Source organism: Schistocerca americana, chromosome 11 (assembly GCF_021461395.2).
Source record: "Schistocerca americana isolate TAMUIC-IGC-003095 chromosome 11, iqSchAmer2.1, whole genome shotgun sequence".
NCBI classification, from domain to species: domain Eukaryota; kingdom Metazoa; phylum Arthropoda; class Insecta; order Orthoptera; family Acrididae; genus Schistocerca; species Schistocerca americana.
Window position 1 is genome coordinate 26,746,548 of NC_060129.1, and position 12,157 is coordinate 26,758,704.

A 12,157-nucleotide genomic window follows, 5' to 3' on the forward strand; every position below is an offset into this window, starting at 1 on the left:
AGTGTTCACTAGGGTCATTCTCACAACAGTGCGCGCGCACACACACACACACACACACACACACACACACACACACACACACGGCTGCCGCTAACGAAACTTCAAACTTGAGTGAGACCTATTAGCGGACAGACGTTCAAAGTTGCGAGACATCGTTCTTCAACTAACTTGACAGAAATACCTTTTGAAGTGTCGCTCCGACCCTGGAGTACACGTAGTGTAACAGTTCTGCCGCTGAGTGTCAAAGTGGCACGCACAAATGAGACTTCGCTAACGGAAGATGATATACCGGAACGACTGTTAGAGCAATTTATCGCTTTCAAGCGACGTCAAGTCACTTACCTGATGAAAGTAATTCCGCAGCCGATGTTCCTCAGGCAGTTAAGGTCAGTGGCGAAATTTATCAGTCTGCCGAATGTTCAGACAGCGAAGAAGAAAAACACAGTCATCAACAGTAGGAGAGTTGGCACACAGCTCCCCCAATAGAAGACATCGGCCAGTTGCCGGTAACACTGTCGACCCATACTCCAAGAGTGCGCGAATAATAAATGAATAGATTTATGAATAATTGAGAACGCCTCAAAATATTCGTGTAATAGGCGAATTTCATTTAATGAATAGCATTTTCAGCTAATTAAAATGCAAATAAACTCTTTAGATCCGCATTACTTCCAACTTTTATCACTGAAAAGCCTCCATGATTTTTCCAACTCAGCCTTGAATTTTTTATGCCTTAGTACTAATATTGACTCAAAAATTACATGACAGAGGTGAAATAAACTCCGTTTACTATACGAGAATCGAATTTCATCGTAACATATTCTATTTTCAGGCAATTTCTCAAGCAAATAATTGAGGATCATCGTGACCCTGGTGCACAGTTCGTGTGACAATTTCAGAGTTGTATACTATTAGCTACTGCAGGTTTATAAATGCTGTTGACAAGGTTCTAGCAGCCGCAGCGATCGAGGTAACTGGGTACACCACAGGAAAGGGTTAAAAATTATGTGAACAGCAAACCAACAAACTAAATCAATACTTCCTCATTTTCGGTTACTCTTTCCGATTGTTGCTGAATATGACATTTATATGCATCGACATGCGTTGTATCATTAAATAATTTCAGTAAATTATCAAAATTTATGTCATTTAGCTGTCTCTGAAAGTCCTTTCCGTAATCGGTATGTGGACGGTGTAATACGCGTAATGTTGGCTTTGCTGCCACCATAATACGTAGCCACGCCACTGACGCATGTCCCAGCTGATAGAAACATTTTAATGCAATACTGGAAGAACTACTTATAAGCACACCCGCTGTGCTACAAAAAATAGTCGCTATTTAAAAAGATGATTGGTTCATATATTCCGTAAGCACGTAGATCGATGACGGATAGGCGGTAGGGCGAGGGCAGTAATGTGCTGCACACACACTGTGAGAGCAGAGGACTGTATTATAAAGGCGGCGGCGGCCACACACACACACACACACACACACACACACACACACAAAAGGGCCAGACGGAACGGCAGGCTACGCTTGGCAACAGCGCGCCGTCTCGGCCACGAGAGCGCGGCCGCGACGTGGCAACGCCGCACGCGCCGCGGCTTGGGAGACGGGCCGCCGCGCATGCGCACAGCTCGCCACGCCGGACTCGGCGGAAAGCAAACGGAACGCAGCTGCGCCGGGCTGGTTTTCGTTTCGCAGCACGAAGCGATCCTCGGAACACACAGTTCTACCCCCTAAGGCGGAGGCGCGCGTATTACAGAACCAACAACAGGTATCTAACAGCAACGGTTCTTAATTATCCGATGACGAAGAGAAACCGTGAACATCCGTGCATGCGTGCTATCGAATTCCAGCTTAACAAACGGGCAATGACGAATATCATACTCAGCATTAAGATTATATTTTATACACACACACACTCAAACACAAACACTCAAACGATGTAACACTATCAACGCCTGATATGCAGCCGCGAAATCCAAACCACCAACAATACGCCTTAAAGGCAGTGTGTTACATTTCAGTATTCCATATTTCGAAAGGCGGTAATATGGATAAAAAAAAAAGACATAAAAGTCCTGTAAACATGCGCCTAAAACGCATACCTCAAGAGGTATGAGCCCTTAGCCACCTCCCATACTTGATCCAGTCCATTACAAGCTGCCGGGCGCTGTGGCCGAGCGGTTCTAGGCGCTTCAGTCCGGAACCGCGCTGCTGCTACGGCCACAGGTTCGAATCCTGCCTCGGGCATGGATGTGTGTGATGTCCTTAGGTTAGTTAGGTTTAAGTAGTTCTGGAGGACTGGACTACCTCAGATGTTAAGTCTCATAGTGCTCAGAGAAGTTTGAACCATTACAAGCTCTCTAGCATCGCGAACGACCTACGGAAAGCAGTAAACAAATGAGGGCACATTCCTCTGTTATTGTCCACGAATACATCCTGCAGACCGGCCGAAGTGGCCGAGCCGTTCTAGGCGCTACAGTCCGGAACCGCGCGACCGCTACGGTCGCAGGTTCGAATCCTGCCTCGGGTATGGATGTGTGTGATGTCCTTAGGTTAGGTTAGGTTTAAGTAGTTCTGAGTTCTAGGGGACTGATGACCTCAACAGTTAAGTCCCATAGTGCTCAGAGCCATTTGATTTGAAGTGCAGTAAACCCCCCGTCAATGTTGTTACTGTTAAGTGTATTTCGCGTGTCAGACCTAATGGAACCAGATTCTGTGTCGATAACTTTGTGAAATGCTTTTGCATTGCATTTGTATCTTCGCACCTACGACCATAACACGAGCCTAATATTCCAAACGGCATAATTATTTACATTTACCCATGTTCCATTTCCTGCTTCTCTCTCTCTCTCTCTCTCTCTCTCTCTCTCTCTCTCTCTCTCTCTCTCTCTCCCAAATCGCTTCCTTTTCTTTTTCCAAGTTCCTTCTCAAGATTCAAGCCCCTATCTCAATATGAAATTGAAGCAATATCGGTTCAGTGATTTGCTCGTGGAAACGTAGGAGACACAGATACTTTTCCTTTTGTAATATTAAAAATTAAACATGACTGTGTTACGAAAATGACTAAAAAAACTGTAGTCAGTCTCCATTTCATGAATTGGCCATTGCCCAACTGTAAATAACAACACCAATTCGTTACAAGCTGTAACAAGAGAAACTGCGTCGAAAGAAAAACTGGAGAGAATTTCCACGTTATACAAGATACTGTTTGTTTATTGCTGTTACACTCATGCCGGTTTAAGCAGTTTCTGTGCTATCTTCTGTGGGGTTTGCTTTATTATTCTGTCTACCATAGCTGTTAGTTACTTCTACTGGTATATTTGTGTGTCTTGTTTTTATTTCGGGTAACCGTTTTATGGGGACCGATAATCAACACTCTTTCGGCTTCTTTGGCTTCAATTGCAGTTTCCTTTCTGCCAGACTTTTCCATTTTTCGAGATTGCTGCTACATTTATTCTTGTGCTTTCTCCCGAGGCTTGATTCTTTCCCGTCCCGAAAGCCTGTCTTTTTTACTGCTTCTATAAGAAGCATTGTTTCTTTTTTTGTGTGTGTGTGTGTGTGTGTGTGTGTGTGTGTGTGTGTGTGTGTGTGTGTGTGTCGACAGTCAATTTTCGATCTCTCTTCCTACTTGTCTCAGGCATGTGATTTTATATTTGTAATTGTCAAGACTTTTTTGTTATTCCTTAATTATTCATGCTACATGCATTTCCATACAATATTAATATCGTTTCTGTCACTAAAAAAAATGGAGATCAGGATTGTACGGAAACATCAGAATACATATTTTCGTTATACATATTACCCTTGTCATGGTTTCAAAATGCTGACACGAATTATTTGCAAAACAACGGAAACAAGTACAAGCCGAAATCGCTACTGAGTTGAGGTTCCGAGGTAATGTCGCTACATGCGAGGTAATACAGACCATACGACTTAGCTTAGGATTTGTAGGTTTATAGATGGCCTTTGCGCTTGTTGAGTGAACTATACTCTTTGAAATTCTGAAGGGAGCCAACTTTATCTGTAATTTATAGAGACTGTAGTTATTGGAGTTGGAGGACATGAAAGGGAAGAAGTAGTTGAAGTGAGACCGAGTTTTAGCCTATCCTTAAGTTATTCAGTCTTTACACTGAGCAAACAGACCAAGGACAAATTTGAGAAGGAAGTTAAGGAACAGAGAGATCGTAATTCTGTAAGACGGGAACGGAATTCGATGAGCAGTTGAAAAAGTTACTGTGTCACTGGCGTCTAGAAGAGGAGTTATAATTTGAACATCAACGAAACTAAACGCTGGCAACTGAGTGTAGTCTAATCAAATCTGATAATGCTACGAGGATTACACGAGGAAACGATACACTACAAGTAATGGACGAAGTTTAGCATTTGGGCATCCAAATGGAGTGAGGAAATCTCGCGTGCAGACGTACGACGCAAGTGACAGCCAATCACCTCACCACGCTGGAAGTCCGTGAGTTCCACAGAGCGCCCCATTCTGCTCTCTCACGATCTCTAATGACTACTGAGGTCGCTGATATGGAGTACGTGGCAGTAGGTGGCAGCACTATGCACCTGCTATGAAAAACGTGTGTTTTTGTGGTTGTCCGGATACTTTTGATCGCATAGTGTATGTTGCGCGCAATATGATGTGCACTATGTAGAAAGTCAGTAGCCGGCCGCAGTGGCCGAGCGGTTCTAGGCGCTTCAGTCCGGAACCGCGCGACTGCTACGGTCGCAGGTTCGAATCCTGCCTCGGGCATGGATGTGTGTGATGTCCTTAGGTTAGTTAGGTTTAAGTAGTTCTAAGTTCTAGGGGACTGATGACCTCGGATGTTAAGTCGCATAGCGCTCAGAGCCATTTGAACCTTTTTTTCTTTTTTTTTTTTGAAAGTCAGTATAGTGCACATCCTGTAAATTGAATTGAGCATCCTTGAAACGCGGAAACACCAGTTTATGTGCGGAAACGCCGGGACGACGGTCTGAATGATCATTTCCACTTTTTTTTCGACCCCTGTGTCGCATTCAGTTCTTTTATGTAAACCATTGAGGATGTAACGGAATTTTTCTGTATACCTAATCTTTTAAAACTGAATTTTTGTTAACATATTCAGTCCTCAGTGGAGTATGGCAGACGCCCAACGTCATGTTTCCCGAATTCTTTTGAGTACAGGTGGCCACAGGATTGGTATCGCGGGCCGACTTCAAACTCTGTACGCCAGTGGTAGGCCATTAAAACAGCGTAACAGGCAAGTAGAAAGGCGCAATACTCCGGCAATTCCGAGAAAATCTCCGTAGAAGCTATACGCGTCCATTATGTAACTGACGTACATGTGCGAAGGCGATGCCTGGAATAAGTCATTGCGGCAGGCGCGTTGTAGACATGCGAGGGTCACCTTACTTAATTTATGTGACATTTGAGAGGCAATATAATGAAAGAAATCCCAAGTGTTCATAAAGCTGCAGCTAATTTTGTACGTTATTTGATAATTTATTATTTGTAATTGAATTTTCAAGGACGAGAAACACGCTTGGAAGCTCCAAGTCAAACATCGATGAATAATGACGCGATTGACCTTATTGCCAATCAGTAATATGGTAAATCACAAAAGGGCCAGAGCACAAGAGTAACGTAAAATTACTTCTCGGGTGTGCTGGCTGGTTCAAATGGCTCAGAGCACTATGGGACTTAACTTCTGAGGTCATCAGTCGCCTAGAACTTAGAACTACTTAAACCTAACTAACCTAAGGACATCACACACATCCATGACCGAGGCAGGATTCGAACATGCGACCGGAGCGGTCATGCGGTTCCAGACTGTAGCGCCTAGAACCGTTCGGTCATCCCTGCCGGCTCGGGTGTGATCTCGACATCTCTTGTTGCAGTATGGTATTTGTCATACAGACATGCAAAACGTTAATTGAAACTTCGGTGAAGTACTTCATGCAAATACACGTGGTAATTTCGTTATATTATCTCTCAAATAAGAAGGGATCGGTTGGTAGGACATGTTCTGAGGCATCAAGGGATCACCAATTTAGTACTGGAGGGCAGCGTGGAGGGTAAAAATCGTAGAGAGAGACGAAGAGATGAATACACTAAACAGATTCAGAAGGATGTAGGCTGCAGTAGGTACTGGGAGATGAAGCTTGCACAGGATAGAGTAGCATGGAGAGCTGCATCAAACCAGTCTCAGGACTGAAGACCACAACAACAACAACAATCTCTCAAACATCATATAAATTACGTAATATGACCAGTGGCGAAGAAAAATAGATTACATTTGACGTTCGTCTTACGAAGGTCGAGCGCTAACCACTTTCTTTTTTCCTCGCATTCCTGAAGTTACGTAAAACTACGAGGGTAACTCAATTCTTATCCGCAATTCAGTTATATTTTTCTTTATTTTGTTAGTACTGTAGTTTTACGTTGATGACACACGCTTTGTTTATTTGTTGCTATATCTCTGCAATTTTCAAACTGCAAGTTTCGTTATCGCTGCCGTGCTGTTAATCAAGCCTGCTGCGCTGTCTATTTGCGCTAAAGAAGAGCAGTGATCTGTTTTTTTTGTTTTTTTTTGTGGTCGGAAGGCGTATCGGCTACCTCGGAGATGCTGTGTCCCATCGCTCGTGCGCCGACTACAACGCCACGTTCAGAATCACTTAAATCTTCATAACCTGCCATTGTAGCAGCAGCAACCGATCTAAAACTTTGCCAGACACTTGCTGTCTGATATAGACGTTGTCGACCGCAGCGCCGTATTCTGCCTGTTTGCATATCTCTGTATTTGAATACGCGTGCCTGTAACAGCGTCTTTGCCGCTTGAGTGTACCTCAAGTAGAAAAAGGTGGCTGGGGCGTCTTGTCAACGCGACTGAGGCCGCAGCTGGGAGTCGGGGTCTAGAGCCCTCTTCAGTAGGCTGGTGAGGCACGCCGGTGTGCTTCGCCAGATCTTGACAAACTTGTTTACAAGGAGGGCTGTTGCTCGACGGTGGGCGTGGCACAGATTGAGGCCTGCTTTTCTCATTCGGGAGGCTCAGGGACTTACAGCTGACTAGAAATAACCACTTTACCGCAATCACTTCTTACGGACGTAGGCTTGATGCGGACACATCAGTAACGCAAGAGACGCGGAAAAGTGCTCTAGCTCCTTTCTGGGAGTTGCCGGACGGAGCACTGCACCTTACTACTTGCACATTATGTTGTTATAATGGCCTACACTCAGAGAGAGCTTTTGACAATGTTGACTGGAATACTCTGTTACAAATTCTGAAGGTGGCAGGGAGCGAAGGCTATTTAGAATTTGTACATAAACCAGATGGCAGTTTAAGAATAGACGGTATAACGTCGCAGTCTCGCAAACTAGCGGTAGAGCTGAATATATTGACGTTATATAAAAAAAATTGGGCTGCGCTGAAATTCCGCGGAGTGCGTATTATTTTCCTCCATCAGGTCAAGAAATTACGTGCTCCCCAGTGTACTTAAACACAGCTACACGTTGGGATACATAAGTTCCTATTTCGGTATTAATCATAGCTTCAGTACATACGCAACACCAATATCTGCACTAAAGTTTTTCAGTTTACTTGAGCCTAATAGTTGGTAACAGAGCGATAATTTGTTAATGCGCGAAAGAGTATTCATGCACGCACGTTCCTTCGACAGTCAGTGTCGTCGCTCGGATAATTATTTACTCAGTACACAATACTGAATGGACTGGAAGAAGCTATTAACGCAGTGATGCTGGCTTATTACCTCATTTTCACATCCTAACATTGCCGCAGGGAAGTAGCTTTTCCTATCTGGGTGAAATTAATGACGCAATACCTCAGTCCAAGATATATTGCAAGTTCCAGAGTCCATTAACTGATTTTACGAAAGTTAATTCTTTTCTCACAATTCGGTTTCAAAGTTTAGTCTCTATATCGGTGCATCATTAATAGTTTCTAACTTTGGCTAATGTCCAGTCTTTTATTGAAAATGTTCAATTTAAGACAGTTTCGAATGTTTCGCTATCTGGATTCTACGTAATATCCTATCTGAAGTTACTGATTTACTTCTTACAAGTTTAGTGCGTCGTAGCAGATCGCAAATCTTTTAGCGTTCAAAAAAACAATCTCGTCGCGCCCATGTATACGAGCACACGCTGAGTGAGGTACGACTTGCTCCGGCAAACTCTCGCAACACAGTAACAGTGCATCGCTCTTTCTTAGCTACTACAAACGATTCTCAATCAGCACTCATAAGGAGTATTCTTCGAGATCGTTCGTCCTAGTCCGTGGTTTCTAATTACGGTACTTTGCGATCTACCATCATTTTATTTTGAAACTAACGGAAGTCTGTCTTTTTTCTTTCTTTTTCAAAACACTAAGCTACTTGGTACTGAATTTCTTGTCTATCTATGTGCAATTATCAAGCAACATTATTCCAAAAGGGACTTTTTTTCTTTTTTTTTCATTTGTGAAATTTCAACTTGATTTTTGGGACTTTTGGGCTTTGGGGTACTGTTTTTGTAATCTTCATTTTTCTTCCAAAGGTAGCGGCGTTTCAAAAGATATATAAGGGAAGCAGTGGCTGGGAAGCGAGAGAGACAGGGTTGTAGCCTATCCCCGATGTTATTCAATCTGTATATTGAGCAAGCTGTGAAGGAAACAAAAGAATAATTCGGAGTAGGTATTAAAATCCATGGAGAAGAAATAAAAACTTTCAGGATCGCCGATGACATTGTAATTCTGTCAGAGACAGCACAGGACTTGGAAGAGCAGTTGAACGGAATGGACAGTGTCTTGAAAGGAGGGTATAAGATGAACATCAACAAAAGCAAAACGAGGATAATGGAATGTAGTCGAATTAAGCCGGGTGATGCTGAGGGAATTAGATTAGGAAATGAGACACTTGAAGTAGTAAAGGAGTTTTGCTATTTGGGAGCAAAATAACTGATGATGGTCGAAGTAGAGAAGATATAAGATGTAGACTGGCAATGACAAGGAAAGCGTTTCTGAAGAAGAGAAATTTGTTAACATCCAGTATTGATTTAAGTGCCAGGAAGTCGTTTCTGAAAGTATTTGTATGGAGTGTAGCCATATATGGAAGTGAAACGTGGACGATAACCAGTTTGGACAAGAAGAGAATAGAAGCTTTCGAAATGTGGTGCTGCAGAAGAATGCTGAAGATTATATGGGTAGATCACATAACTAATGAGGAGGTACTGAATAGGACTGGGAAGAAGTGGAGTTTGTGGCGGATCTTCACCAGAAGAAGGGATCGGTTGGTAGGGCATGTTCTGAGGCATCAAGGGATCACCAATTTAGTATTGGATGGCAGCGTGGAGGGTAAAAATCCTAACAGGGAGACTGAGAGATGAATACACTAAGCAGATGCAGAAGGATGTAGGTTGCAGTAGGTGCTGGGAGATGAAGAAGCTTGCACAGGATAGAGTAGAATGGAGAGCTGCATCAAACCAGTCTCAGGACTGAAGACCACAACAACAACAACAACAACAACAACAACAACAACAGCCTACTAAGGGGGTACAAAGTTTGAAATAAATGTGTGATCTCAACGTCGTGGCCTCGAAAGTCTAGGAGTATGGCGTCTGGCTGCTGCTATTCGTCCCCAATTCGTGGGATGGCGTGCTGAAATTGGGCAAGAGCCACTTCCGGGATCCTCGCTGGTTTGCCGGACGCCGGCCTATGTTGCTGCCTGGAGGCACAGGCTGCTGCTGTGTGTGGGTGTGTGACTCAGACCGTGGAAATGCGTGACGTGGGGCGCATAGCTGTGCAGGGAGCGGCTGACGTGGCGGGGTGTGTGCTGGGGCGGCCGTCACACGGCAGTGCATAGCAGCAGCCAGGCACAAGGCGGCGAGCAGCAGGAAGCTCCACACACACAGCCCGGGCCTGACCTTGGCGAGCGTGGCGGGTGCATCGCCGACACACGCTGCCCCGCAAGTCGCGCCGCACAGGGGCGCCCGCAAGTCCTGCGCCCTGCCACACCGCACCGCGTACACGCTACAAGGGCTGCCAGACTCAAGAAACGGCGGCAAGGGGAGAAAGCACTGAAACTGCTTCTGTGAAAGGCAAGCAGAACCATCTGAGGACCTGTTGAATGGAATGGACAACGTAATCAGTACACAATATGAACTGAGGATAAACCGAAGGAAGACAGTAGCAGTAGCAGTTGCAGTGACATTAGACTCTGCGCTACAATTAACACGAGAACGGAGGACCGGCCCCGGGACTTCATAGTAAGCAGCCCCCCTCCCCTCTCTTTCGAGTGCGAGATAGGACGTCAAAAATAAAATAAAAAATTCAAAAATACCGGGTGATCAAAAAGTCAGTATAAATTTGAAAACTGAATAAATCACGGAATAACGTAGATAGAGAGGTACAAATTGACACACGTGCTTGGAATGACATGGGGTTTTATTAGAGAAAAAAAAAAAAATAAGACAAAAGTTCAAAAAATGTCCGACAGATGGCGCTTCATCTGATCAGAATAGCAATAATTAGCATAACAAAGTAAGAGAAAGCAAAGATGATGTTCTTTACAGGAAATGCTCAATATGTCCACCGTCATTCTTCAACAATCGCTGTAGTCGAGGAATAATGTTGTGAACAGCACTGTAAAGCATGTCCGGAGTTATAGTGAGGCATTGGCGTCGGATGTTGTCTTTCAGCACCGCTAGAGATGTCTGTCGATCACGATACACTTGCGACTTCAGGTAACGACAAAGCCAATAATCGCACGGACTGAGGTCTGGGGACCTGGGAGGCCAAGCATGACGGAAGTGGCGGCTGAGCACTCGATCATCACCAAACGACGCCCGCAAGAGACCTTCCACGCGTCTAGCAATATGGGGTGGAGCGCCATCGTACGTTCCAGCAGGTGTTTATCAGCCAGGCTGGGGATGATGCGATTGTGTAACATATCGGCGTACCTCTCACCCGTCACCGTAGCAGTTACTGGCCTTTTGCTGTCCAGCGCCATCTGTCCGACATTTTGTCAACTTTGTTTTTTTTTGTTCCAATAAAACCCCATATCATTCCAATCATGTGTGTCAATTTTTACCTCTCTATCTACATTATTCCGTGGTTTATTACGTTTTCAAATTTATACTGACTTCTTGATCACCCGTTATCTCCAATCTGTAGCGCACATCTTTCTGAAGAGTATGTTCTGCCGTGTTATTTATGACAATTAGGATATATAAAAATGTTCGTTTGCACCAAAACATGTAATACATGTTACCTGGTCTGAAGAGCGCCTCTTCACACAGTATTCTTCTACCGCACGTAACTGTATTTCCCCCTGTGGACTTCGAACTTGTATATTTTGCAGTGGAAGCCGTCAAACCTGTATTCAGGACAGCGGAAATGAAAATGAAGTGTGGGGTTCTCCTGCTCCCACTGGGCCGGTCTGACATCCTACCCTGCCATAAAAAAAACCGTCACAGTTAATACTGACTGCGATTATTTGTGACTGGGAGAGTAATAACTCTTCAGAAACTATGCACTCTTTATTGCCTGTTAGCTAATAACTTTCTCTCTTTGCGTGACGTAAAATTAAATATAGGAAACGTATAATCAGTAAAGAGAAAAGACACGCAAGGCGGTACACATCTCTTCAGTCCTTAGGTCCCAGCATTCTTTGCTCTCTAATCTCGCTACAGCTTTACACGTCGTGCTTTCCTTTCTGGAAACGAATCTAGTACCTCATCAAAGTTTGTCACACGTTTTTCTACGAGAAAAAATGTCGTCGTCTTATACCGAAAAAGCTGTTGATATGAATACCCAAGACTCGTCTGGTTTCTCGACTTGATTATGTATGTTTTGTCACCGTCTGCTAGATAAAACAAAATAAGCCTTTCTGATATTCCAGCAATTGTAACATACGCCAAATCAGAGACACTGTTTTGGTGCAAACGATCATTATTATATATCCTAATTTACATAAATAACGCGGCAGAACGTAAATCACAAAGTATCAAATATCTACTACTCCCACTACAAGCAGAAAGTTGTGTGTTGGGAAATAGTTTCACATTTCATACATACGCTCCATTTCCTCAAGCATCAGGTCGAAAAGTAGTAGTACGAAATTTTTATATAAATTTGGAATCCTCACAGTCTTCCATATAATTTGTATGATGTTCCT

General features: G+C 43.8%; 1 protein-coding gene across 1 annotated transcript in view; it reads right to left on the reverse strand.

The window, feature by feature from the left end:
• The window catches only part of LOC124553974 (polyhomeotic-proximal chromatin protein-like), a 354,542-nt gene that overhangs the window by 286,481 nt on the left and 55,904 nt on the right, over nt 1–12,157 (reverse strand). The window lies entirely within an intron of this gene.